Source organism: Arachis ipaensis, chromosome B08 (genome assembly GCF_000816755.2).
Source record: "Arachis ipaensis cultivar K30076 chromosome B08, Araip1.1, whole genome shotgun sequence".
In the NCBI taxonomy this organism is placed as follows: domain Eukaryota; kingdom Viridiplantae; phylum Streptophyta; class Magnoliopsida; order Fabales; family Fabaceae; genus Arachis; species Arachis ipaensis.
In genome coordinates this window covers 76,802,186-76,813,987 of record NC_029792.2, presented here as the reverse complement: position 1 = coordinate 76,813,987, position 11,802 = coordinate 76,802,186, and the positions used below count along the sequence as shown (strand labels likewise).

At 38.7% G+C, this 11,802-nt stretch overlaps 1 long non-coding RNA gene across 1 annotated transcript in view; it reads left to right on the top strand.

The window, feature by feature from the left end:
• Positions 1-11,802, top strand: part of LOC110265942 — a 17,068-nt gene that overhangs the window by 4,976 nt on the left and 290 nt on the right. The window lies entirely within an intron of this gene.

Here is an 11,802-nt window from a genome sequence, read left to right as displayed (position 1 = left end):
GGTGTCCAGAGTTCTTAAGCACACTCTTTTTGCTTTGGATCACGACTTTAACGGCTCAATCTCAAGTTTTTCACTTGACACCTTCACGCCACAAGCACATGGTTAGGGACAACTTGGTTTAGCCGCTTAGGCCAGGATTTCATACCTTTAGGCCCTCCTACTCATTAATGCTCAAAGCCTTGGATCCTTTTTACCCTTTCCTTTTGGTTTAAAGGGCTGTTGGCGTTTCCCGCTTGCTTGTTCTCTCTCTTTTTTTTCGCAAGCTTGTATTCACTGCTTTTTCTTGCTTCAAGAATCAATTTTATGATTTTTCAGATTAACAATAACATTTCTCCTTTTTCACTATTCTTTCAAGAGCCAACAAATTTAACATTCATAAACTTCACTATCAAAAATTATGCACTGTTCAAGCATTCATTCAGAAGACAAAAAGTATTGCCACCACATATAAATAATTTGAATTTTTCTTATTAAGAACTCGAAAATAAAATTGTCTCCTTACTCTAAAAAATCTGCCATTTTATTCATGTTTAATGATGATGAGAAAAATAAATTATAGCTTAATTGAAGACAATAAGAAAATAAAATTAAAGATACTAATTACTATTATTCATATGACTCCTAAGGTAGATCTCTAATAGCAAAAGTTATCACAGAGTTAAGATTAGGACTCAACAACCTTTATCTTAGGAGATGGATGCTCCTTCAATCTGTGGGGTGTCTGGCCCTTCAAGAGACAGCTTGTGGCGCTTCAGCTCCTGTAGTTCATGCCCTTGCTTCTCTTGTTCCTTCAGTAGTTTACACAGCATGTTATTTTGAGTTTGCTGCTCTTCTTTCAGTTGATCCATAGCTTCTTGCAACTTGGTGACAGATGCTTCTAGGCAGGTCCAGTAGTCAATCTGAGGGATTTCTGGGAGGAACTCCTGTGCCCTCTTTTTGATGGAGTTATCCTACACTTGTTATCATTCCATTAACTTTTTGGTGATTGGGTGCTCGACTGAGATATACTCATGCACTCCCATCTTCACCCAGCATCTTTACATAGCAGAGATATTAGGCTTGGGTAAGCCAATTTGGTGTCAGTGGAGTTCTTGTTTGCAATTGTATAAAGCTCACAAGAAATCAGATGATGAATCTCCACTTTGTTTCCCAGCATAATGCAGTGGATCATCACTGCTCTTTTGACAGTGACTTCAGAGCGGTTGCTGGTGGGCAGTATAGAACACCCAATAAAGTCTAGCCAGCCCCTAGCAATTGGTTTGAGGTCTCCTCTCTTGAGTTGATTTGGGACACCCTTTGTATTGGTTATCCACTTGGTTCCAGGGATGCATATGTCCTCTAGAACTTGGCCCAAGTGCTTATCAAATCTCACCATTCTCCTATTAAAAGATTCTGGATCATCTTGTAGTTGAGGCAGCTTGAAGACCTCTCTTATTTTGTCCTGGTGAAAGTAAATAATCTTCCCTCTGACCAAGGTTCGAAAGGTATAGAAGGCGGCTCCTGTTAATCTCTGTTTATCTATTTGCCACAGATTTGAGTAGAATTCCTGAACCATGTTTCTACCCACCTTTGTCTCAGGATTAGCCAGAATTTCCCATCCTCTTTTTCGAATCTGCTCTTGGATCTCCGGATATTCGTCTTCTTTCAGATCGAATTTAACTTCCGGGATCACTGATCTTAGACCCATTATTTTGTAGTAATGGTCTGCATGTTCTTTGGTTAAGAACCTCTCTTGATTCCAAAGTGGTTTTGGAACATTCTCTTTCTTGCCTCTTGAAGTGGTTTGTTTTCCTTTAGGAGCCATGATATTAGTGAGTCTTAGCTCAGTGATCACGAAAAGCACACCAAACTTAGAGGTTTGCTTGTCCTCAACAAAAGAAAGGAAAGGAGAGGAATAGAAGGAGAGACAAATTCGAATTGTGGAGGAGAGGAGGTGGCCGAATGTGAATTTAAAGAGGAGGGGGTTTGTTCGAAAATTTTGAAAAAGATATGCTAGAAGATATGATTTGTAAAAAGATAATTATGATATGCAAAAGATATAGTTTTAAAATTGAAAAGATAAGAGAGAGATTTGAAAAAGATAAATCTACTTTTTGAAAAGATAGTATGATGATTTGAAAAAGATTTGAAAAGAAGTTGAAGAAGAATGAAGAAAGATTTTTAGGCTTGAAATTATTTTGAAATTGAAATTGAAAAATGAGAATTTGTAACATGTTCATGCAAGAAATCATGGATGGAAATATGAAAATTTGAGAAAAATTGAAGTGAAAAACTAACTTCCTCCCCTCCACACTTCTGGTGTTAAACGCCCAGTTGTTGCTTGTTTTGGGCGTCTAACGCCCATTTATTGCTTATTTTGGGCATTTAACGCCCAGCCAGGTACCCTGGCTGGCGTTAAACGCCAGAAATCCTTTGTCACTGGGCGTTTTTCAAAACGCCCAGGATGCTGCCATTCTGGCGTTAAACGTCCAGAATGGTACCCATTCTGGCGTTTAACGCACAGAAAGGTATCTTTACTGGTGTTAAACGCCCAGTAGATGCTTCTTTTGGGCGTTTAATGCCTACAATTCCCTTTATTGGCATTTTTGTGCCAGTGAGCTCCTTTTCTCTGCTTTATGCTCTGAATTCTTCTGTAACTCTGTAAACTCCTGCAATTGTTAATCATTCTTAAAGATAATTTATATAAAACTCATAATTATTATTTACATAACAAATAAACATTGCTAATGGCTGGGTTGCCTCCCAGCAAGCGCTTCTTTATTGTCTTTAGCTGGACTTTACTGAGCTTTAATCTAGTCTCAGCTTTGAGCATTCTTGCTTAACATTGCCTTCAAGATAATGCTTGACTCTCTGTCCATTAACAATGAACCGCTTATTAGAGTCAATATCTTGAAGCTCTACATACCCATATGGTGACACACTCGTAATCACATATGGTCCCTTCTACCGAGATTTTAGTTTCCCGAGGAACAATCTGAGCCTAGAGTTGAATAATAGAACTTTCTGTCCTGGCCCAAAGACTCTGGGTGACAGTTTCTTGTCATGCCACCTTTTTGCTTTCTTCTTGTAAATTTTTGCATTTTCAAAAGCATTGAGTCTGAATTCCTCTAGCTCATTCAACTGGAGCAATCTTTTCTCTCCAGCTAACTTGGCATCAAGATTTAGGAATCTGGTTGCCCAGTAGGCCTTGTGTTCCAGTTCCACTGGCAAATGGCACGCTTTCCCATACACAAGATGCATGGAGAGGTCCCTATGGGAGTCTTGAATGCTGTTTTGTATTCCCACAGAGTATCATCCAAGCTTTTTGCCCAATCCCTTCTATGGGTAATTACAGTCCGTTCCAGGATTCTTTTTAGTTCTCTATTAGAGACTTCAGCTTGCCCATTTGTCTGTGGATGATATGGAGTTGCTACTTTGTGGCTAATTCCATATCGGACCATAGCAGAGTAAAGCTGTTTATTGCAGAAGTGAGTGCCCCCATCATTGATTAGTACTCTAGGGACACCAAACCTGCTGAAGATATATTTTTGGAGGAACTTCAGTACTGTCTTAGTATCATTAGTGGGTGTTGCAATTTCCTCTACCCATTTAGATACATAGTCTACTGCCACCAGAATATACGTGTTTGAGTATGATGGTGGGAAAGGCCCCATGAAGTCAATACCCCATACATCAAATAACACAATCTCCAAGATCCCTTGTTGAGACATGGCGTAACCATGAGGCAGATTACCAACTCTCTGGCAACTGTCACAGTTACGTACGAACTCTCGGGAGTCTCTATAGAGAGTAGGCCAGTAGAAGCCATATTGGAGAACCTTGGTGGATGTTCGCTCACCTCCGAAATGGCCTCCATATTGTGATCCATGGCAATGCCATAAGATCTTCTGTGCCTCTTCCTTGGGCACACATCTACGGATTATCCCATCTGCACATCTCTTAAAGAGATATGGTTCATCCCATAAGTAGTACTTTACATCAGAAATCAATTTCTTTATTTGCTGCCTGCTGTACTCTTTGGGTATGAATCTTACAGCTTTATAGTTTGCAATGTCTGCAAACCATGGTGTTTTCTGAATGGCAAATAATTGCTCATCCGAAAAGGTTTCAGAGATCTCAATAGAGGGGGAGGACACCCCTTCTACTGGTTCTATCCGGGACAGATGATCAGCCACTTGGTTCTCTGTCCCTTTTCTGTCTCTTATTTCTATATCAAACTCTTGCAGAAGCAACACCCGTCTTATGAGCCTGGGTTTTGAATCCTACTTTGTAAGTAGATATTTAAGAGCAGCATGGTCAGTGTACACAACCACTTTTGATCCTACTAAGTATGATCTAAACTTGTCAATGGCATAAACCATTGCAAGCAACTGTTTTTCTGTGGTTGTGTAATTCCTCTGCGCATCATTTCAAACACGGCTAGCATAATAAATGACATGCAGAAGCTTGTTATGCCTCTGTCCTAGTACTGCACCAACGGCATGGTCACTGGCATCACACATTAGTTCGAATGGTAATGTCCAGTCTGGTGCAGAAATAACTGGTGCTGTGACCAGCTTAGATTTTAGAGTTTCAAAAGACTGCAGACACTCTGTGTCAAATGCAAAGTCCTTGCAAGCTCTACTCCCTTATGTTCTTCCTTGATCACTTTCACCTCTTCATAAACTTCTTCACTTTCAATCCTTTGTTCATCAATTTCATCTAACTCTTCCCCATCACTCAAATCATAAATGGGAGGTTGAGAGAAATCTACCTCCACATCGCTTTCTATCTCATTGGGAGAAGATTCTTCAAATTCAAAGGATTCACCACCAAGAAGATTGGATGCATGATCTTTATCACCAAGGAAACTCAATTCTTGCTTCATTCCTTCCAAGTCTTCATTCAACAATTGTCTTGGAGGTTGTGCACTCTCCTCCTCAACATCAAATTCAATCGTCTTGGAGAGGTTCTCTTCGACTCCAGGTTCCCAAGAAGGTTTCGCATCTCCTAAGTCTTCAACCACTTCTTCCTCTTCTTTAATGATCATAGGCTCCTCCAATTGCTCTAATACAAAATAACATTCCTCATGTTCCACCGGAGTTTCCAATCTCTCCTTCATGCTATGCTCTTCAACTAATTCTCCACATGTGACCATGGGAGTGCTTTGAGTGCTCAAGCATTGGGAGGCTAAAGTGCTTACTACCTTGGTCAAGGTTGCCACAAATTCTAGTGTCTCCCCTTGCATTTTTCTTTGCCCTTGAAGTATAAGGCCAAGGATTTCATCTATTGAGGATTAGAGTGGATAAGAGGGTTCATTGTCTTGGATAAAGGGTTCCTAATAGGAAGGTGATTCTTCTTGGTAAGGGTATGGTGGTGTATATTGAGGTGGCTCTTGGGAGTATTGATATTGGAATGGTGGTTCCATGTATGGCTCATATGGTTCAAGAGGTAGTTAGTATGGTGGATATGGGTCAGGGTCATATGGAGGTGTTTGGTGAAAATAGGCTTGTGAATGTGGTAGATGGTTATGTTGAGGATATGGCTCATAGGCATATGGTGGTGGTTCTTGAAAGTCACAAGGAGATTCACCATAGCCATTAGATTGATATGCATCATAGAATAGCTCTTGTTCATAGTCTATTGGTGGAGGTTGTTGCCATGAAGATTGATCATATGCATATGGCTCCTCCCACCTTTGATTGTCCCATCCTTGATACACATCCTCATTGAAGCTCTCATTTCCTACAAGATAGTTAGAACCAAACTCATAGCCAAAGTGAGAATTCATAATAGCAAGAGAAAATGAAAACAAAATCAAATAAGAAGTAAGAAAATTAAATCCTAAAACTAGCAAGAACTAACAAAGATGAAAAAGGCAAACCTATTCACAATATTCACATATATACAATAACCAATAACACAACACCATTGCAATTCCCCGGCAACGACGCCATTTTGATGAATGGACTTCTGACAGTTTATAATTCACAAATGAATTCTCGTTGCAAGTATAGTTTCTAAACCAAGCAATAATCCTTTCATACAAAATATTGTTTGTCACTAAAACAAACCCCCAAATTTATAAACCGAAGTATTGGAACCTCGGGTCGTTCTCCCTAGAAATTGCGATAAAGTGTCTTGTTATTGGTTATGGAGTATGTATAGACAGGAAAAATAAATGGCAAGGAAGTAAACTAATAGCTAAAAAGGTCTTGGCAAGGTTTGGTGGTCAAGGATCTCTATCCTAATCACTAACCACAATATGAGAATTGGCAAGGATCAATCCCATTAAGTCATCCTCTAACTAGTAGTAAAGAAAAGTCAAATGAGCTATATCAATCCAAGTCCATAAGTCCTAGCTCTCCACCAATTCAATTAGTGAGACCTAGAGTTAATGGCTTCCAATCATCAATCACTTGGACATTAGTAACTCAAGAGTTCCTAAGTTACCTTCCCAAGCCAAGAGCATAAAATTCTACTCTAACATCCTTCCAAGCATTTCATCAAACACTTGGAAGGCATAGTAAAATTGCAAGGAAAGTAAATCTACACTACTCAATTACAAGGAATTAAACAACAACAAATCAAATCAACAATAAAGGAACATGAATCATAAATTGCATTAAAAGAAAATGGAAGAACAAAAGTGCATCAACATGAAGTAGCGAATTACAAGAATTGAAATACAAAACTAGAGAGAGGAGAAGTAGAGGAAGAAGAATTGATAAAGAAAAAGTAAATCTAAGCATGAAATTAACCTAGATTTAAGAAATTCTAATCTAGATCTAACATAATCCTAATCCTAGAGAGAAGTGAGAGCTTCTCCCTCTAAAACTAACTTTCCCTCCAAAACTAATCTAAACTAAACTAATGATGACTAGGTGTCTAAGTGTCTCATCCCTCTTCATATCCTTGGGTTAAATAGCATTAGAAATGAGTTGGATTGGGCCCAAAATGCACCAAAATCGCTGGCCACGAGTTGCACTTAAGTGAGTCACGTGCAACATTGGCGCGTACATCTACAGTGCACGTGCGCGTCCCTAAACGTGATGCAACTATAGCAAATGTTATTGCCGCAAGAACCGAGTAGATTGGTACTTGGTTCTTACGGCTAGGACTTTGAGATCATTTTTTAGTTCTGATTTTGACTTTTCCAGTATGTCCTTTCTGGTGATGATGTTTAAGATTATGATGGGGGTCAGTTTTCAGAATTTCTTGGGGTGCCTACTGTATCATTCTCGGGTTTTATCCTTCGTGTTCTGGTAATCTTTCTCTTTTAGTTCTCCTAGATTCTCGGATTATTTTGGCAAAATCGGCGAGTTTTCCGTCTCGGATGGCTTGTTCAAGGGTATCTTTTAGGTTGAAGCAATCTTGGATTTTATGTCTGTATCCTTGGTGGTAATTGCAGTATAGGATCTTGTTACTGCCTGTGTATTTCTTCAGTTGTTACGCCTTCAGAAGGATGCCTTGCTCCACTATTTGGTGGTAGATTTTTGTGATAGGAGTGGGTAGGGGTGTAGTTCGTGAACTTTCCTACCCTAGGTGGTCGGTTGGGGGCAACGGGTCTGGGGTGTTCTTTAGGGGTATCTTTCGGTGGTGGATTACTATGAGATACCGTGTTGCCATGCTGCCATGTTTCTGATGAGCAGATTTTTGCTAGTAAAGAATTTCACAATAAATTCTCGTTGCTAGTATAGTTTCTAAACCAACAAAAAATCCTTTCATACAAAAATTCGGTTGTCACAGGTAACAAACCTCTATAAAAATAATAACCGAAGTATTCAAACCTCGGGTCGTCTCTCAAGGAATTACAAGAAAGTGTACTTATAATTGGTTTTGAGATTGTATCTTTTTGGGATTTTGAATAAGGAACAAGAAAAGTAAATTGCAAGAATTAAACTAATAGCTAATAAAGCTCTTGGCAAGGTATGAGAATTAGAAGTCTTATCCTAGCTTTCCTTATCAATTGTGACATCAATTGTCCATTGCTCCCACTTAGTTAACCTCTAACTATGAAGGAAAGTCAAGTGGATGAATCAATTTGATTCCTCAAGTCCTAGTCAACTCCTAAGAAAAGACTAGCTTTAGAGGGATCCAAATCAACTAGCAACTTTCAATTATCAATCAACAAAGGAGTTTGATAACTCAAGAGTCTCCTCTACCAAAGCCAAGAGGAGAGAAATCTACACTAAAATCCAATCAAGCATTCTATCAAATACTTGGAAGGCATAACATAAAAGCATAGAAAATTAACAAGGAATAATAAAATCTAAACAACCAAAGCAAGGAATCAACACTAACAAACGAAGAAAGGAACAATAAACATGAAATACCTCAAATTACATTAAAAGGGAAATCAAATCTAACATGAGAATTCATAAACTAGATTGGCAACATAAAATAATCAATAAGGAAAATAGATAAATTAGAATGCTAAGACAAATAAAAGTAGAAGAGAAACTAAATCAAACTAAGATAGAAATCTGAAATTGAGAAGAATTAAAGCTAAAAACCCTAAAACCTCGAGAGAGGAGAGAGCCTCTCTCTCTAGAAAAATACATCTAAAACCTAAAATTATGTGAATGAATATTGTATGAATGAATGAATGATTGATTCCCCCACTCTGCAGCCTCTAATATATGTTTTCGGGCTTGGAATAGGGCCAAAAGGAGCCCAGAAATCGCCCCCAGCGTCTTCTGCAATTTCTGCACGTGGCGCATGTCACGTGTATGCGTACGTCACGCGTATGCGTTGATGGTCTTCTTCGCGTGTCACGCAAATGCGTCAGGTACGCGCACGCGTCGCTATGAAAATCTCCAAATCACGCGCACGCGTTAGCCATGCGTGCGTGTCGATCCTCGCTAGTTATCTCCTTTATTTCTTGTGCTCCTTCCATTTTTGCAAGCTTCCCCTCCATCCTTTAAGCCATTCCTGTCCTATACAGCCTGAAAACACTTAACGCACGGATCACGGCATCGAATGGTATAAAGGGAAATTAAAATACACAATTTAAAGGCTTACGAAGCAAGTTTTCAATCATAGAACAAAATTGGGAAGGAATTGTAAAATCATGCAAATTGTATGAATAAGTGTGCAAAGACTTGATAAAAACCACTCAAATTAGCACAAGATAAACCATAAAATAGTGGTTTATCAATCTTCCCACACTTAAACATTAGCATGTCCTCATGCTAAGCTCAAGGAGATAGAAAGAATGAACGGGGGAAAGTAAGACTCGCGAGATGCAGCCTATGTATGTGAATGCAACTATATGCTAAGATGTTTCTATCTACTTGGTTAAAATTAAACAAGTTCTGCAAGAAAAACATAAATCAGATTCCACTAATTCAAATCACACAATACAAGATAAGTAAACTTGTAAGAAGATAGCTCATGAAAGCAGGGAACATAGAATCAAGCATTGAACCCTCGCTGGTACTGTATATGCACTTTAATGCTCAAGTGTCTAAGGTTAATCCACTCTACTTTTCTCTAGTCATGCTTTCTAAAACTTTGTTCTTCATCTAACCAATAAACAAATATTTAGTATACCAATGCAAACATAATGAGGGCTTTTTAAGGTTGTAATGGGGCTAAGGTAAGGGTGAGGATACATGTATGGCCAAGTGAGTTATACTTTGAATCTTTGATTAACCTAAATTCTCACCTAACACGCACATACTCTATATAATTCTAAAATCATGCCTAGCTACCTAAAACCTCACTTTTGTATATTTCACATACTCATGCATCCATTTTTAATTCCATCACATGTGCATTGATCTTTTTATTAAACTTAGCATTGGGGTGATTTTATCCCCTATTCATTTATTTCTTTTCTTTTCTTTTCTCTTTTTTTTAATCATAAATGAAAACATAATATATCAATGCATATGGTTTTTTTATTTCACATGAGTAAGCACCCAAATTTCTAATATTTGTCCGTAAAAACATAACACATTCTCATCAACCCAAGTTTCTACATTTCCCCACACTTAGTTGACACACACTCTCTATCTTAAGCTAACCAAAGATTCAAATCGGGTAATTAATTATTTTTCTGCTTAAGGCTAGTGATGTGGTAATATAAAGAACAAATGGGGATTAAAAAGGCTCAAAGTGGCAAACAAAGGTAAATGAAATGGTGGGCTATTTGGGATAAGTGAGCTAATAACAAATGATGGCCTCAATCATATGTATGCATGAATATACTAAACAATGGACATATAGAATGGAACAAACTATAGATTGCAATCATAGAGAAGAAAACACACAAGAATAAAAAATCATGGTTAAATAATGTAACCATATAATTAAGCTCAAAATCTCACAGGTTGTGTGTTCTTAGCTATAAATCATGTTCTAAATTACAATCTTCAAACAGGTTTAACAAAAAAAATTTTAATTCAAATTAGTGAAATGCTATAAAAACTTTCTTGAAAAAGAATTCGTCACTTCAACTAAGTAGTGGTAAAATGTGCACAAAATAAAGCAAACATGCAATCAAACATACAAATGCAACAACTAACAAGGAAAGTAAAACATTGGTGTTGAGACAGGAGACTAACTAACCCACAGAGATCGGTATCGACCTCCCCACACTTAAAGATTGCACCGTCCTCGGAGCATGCTAAGATGTGCAAGTGGACGGGTTGCTCCAACTGATGCTTTTCTCCAAAGGCTGTGCAGAGGGACTTGTCTGTTGCCCCATCTAAAAGTCTTCCGTTTCCTTTCTTGATAGCCATCTTGAAAGAAGAGAAAAAGGAAGAAAAGTAACCCAGAAACAAAGATAGAAAAAAAAATAAAATATGGGTAGGTTAATGCCAAATAATGAGGGTCTCAATTACATGGTAGCTATAACATGCGAGTGAGAAAACAGTAGAAGCAAATGGCATATCAATAGTGCAAAAAATGCAACAAAGGGGAAGAGAGAGTGGGTCATGAAAGACAGTATAAGTGCATATCAATGCAAATGGAATACATGTGTCATAAAAATTTAGCATTGACCTATGAATAATAATACCCAACAATTTAAAATAAGTCATGAGCACCAAAAATAATGCAAGAAAAGATGCAACAGTTGAATAAGAGCATTTAACACCAATGGTAAAATAATAGAATTAGAAAAGAAAAATAAAAATATGGACAAGATTAAAATGCAATGAATGAAAGTATGCAAATAAATTGAGTAAGAGAAATTGAAAGAGAATATGGATGAGAGTGTAAAGAAATGAAGAAGAAGAAACTAAGAAAGGAGGAAGAAAGAAGGAGAAATGAGAGAAGAAAGAAGTAAAAAATGAAAAACAGGGTGCGACGCGTGCGCATGCATCACGCGTACACGTGAAAACTGAAATGGCCATGCGACGCGTAAGTGTCTGGCACGCGTACGCGTGCCCTTGGTTGTGCCAGCCACGCAAGAGCAGCCGCGCGCACCCACAACTCTCTGTTCGCATAGCGTGGAAATCAAAATTTGCATATGACGCGTGGGTGGGCTGAAAGCAAAAGGACGTGCACGCGTCATGGACGCGTACGCATGGGTGATTTTGTGCCTCTAGCACAATGCCAGCCCCAGACCAGCATAACTCTTTGTTCAGCATGATATTTACGCCAATTGCAATATCCACGTGTGCGCGTGCCTGACGCGTACGTGTCGGTTTCCAAGGTTGCAAGTGATGCGCACGCGTGATGTATACGTACGCGTGGGCTTGCTTGTGCGCAGAGCACGCTTCCTGCCCCACTCCCGCGCAACTCTCTGTTTGTTTTCTCTTTGTTGCGCAGTCACACATGACGCGTGCGCGTCATAGACGCCTGCGCGTCGAT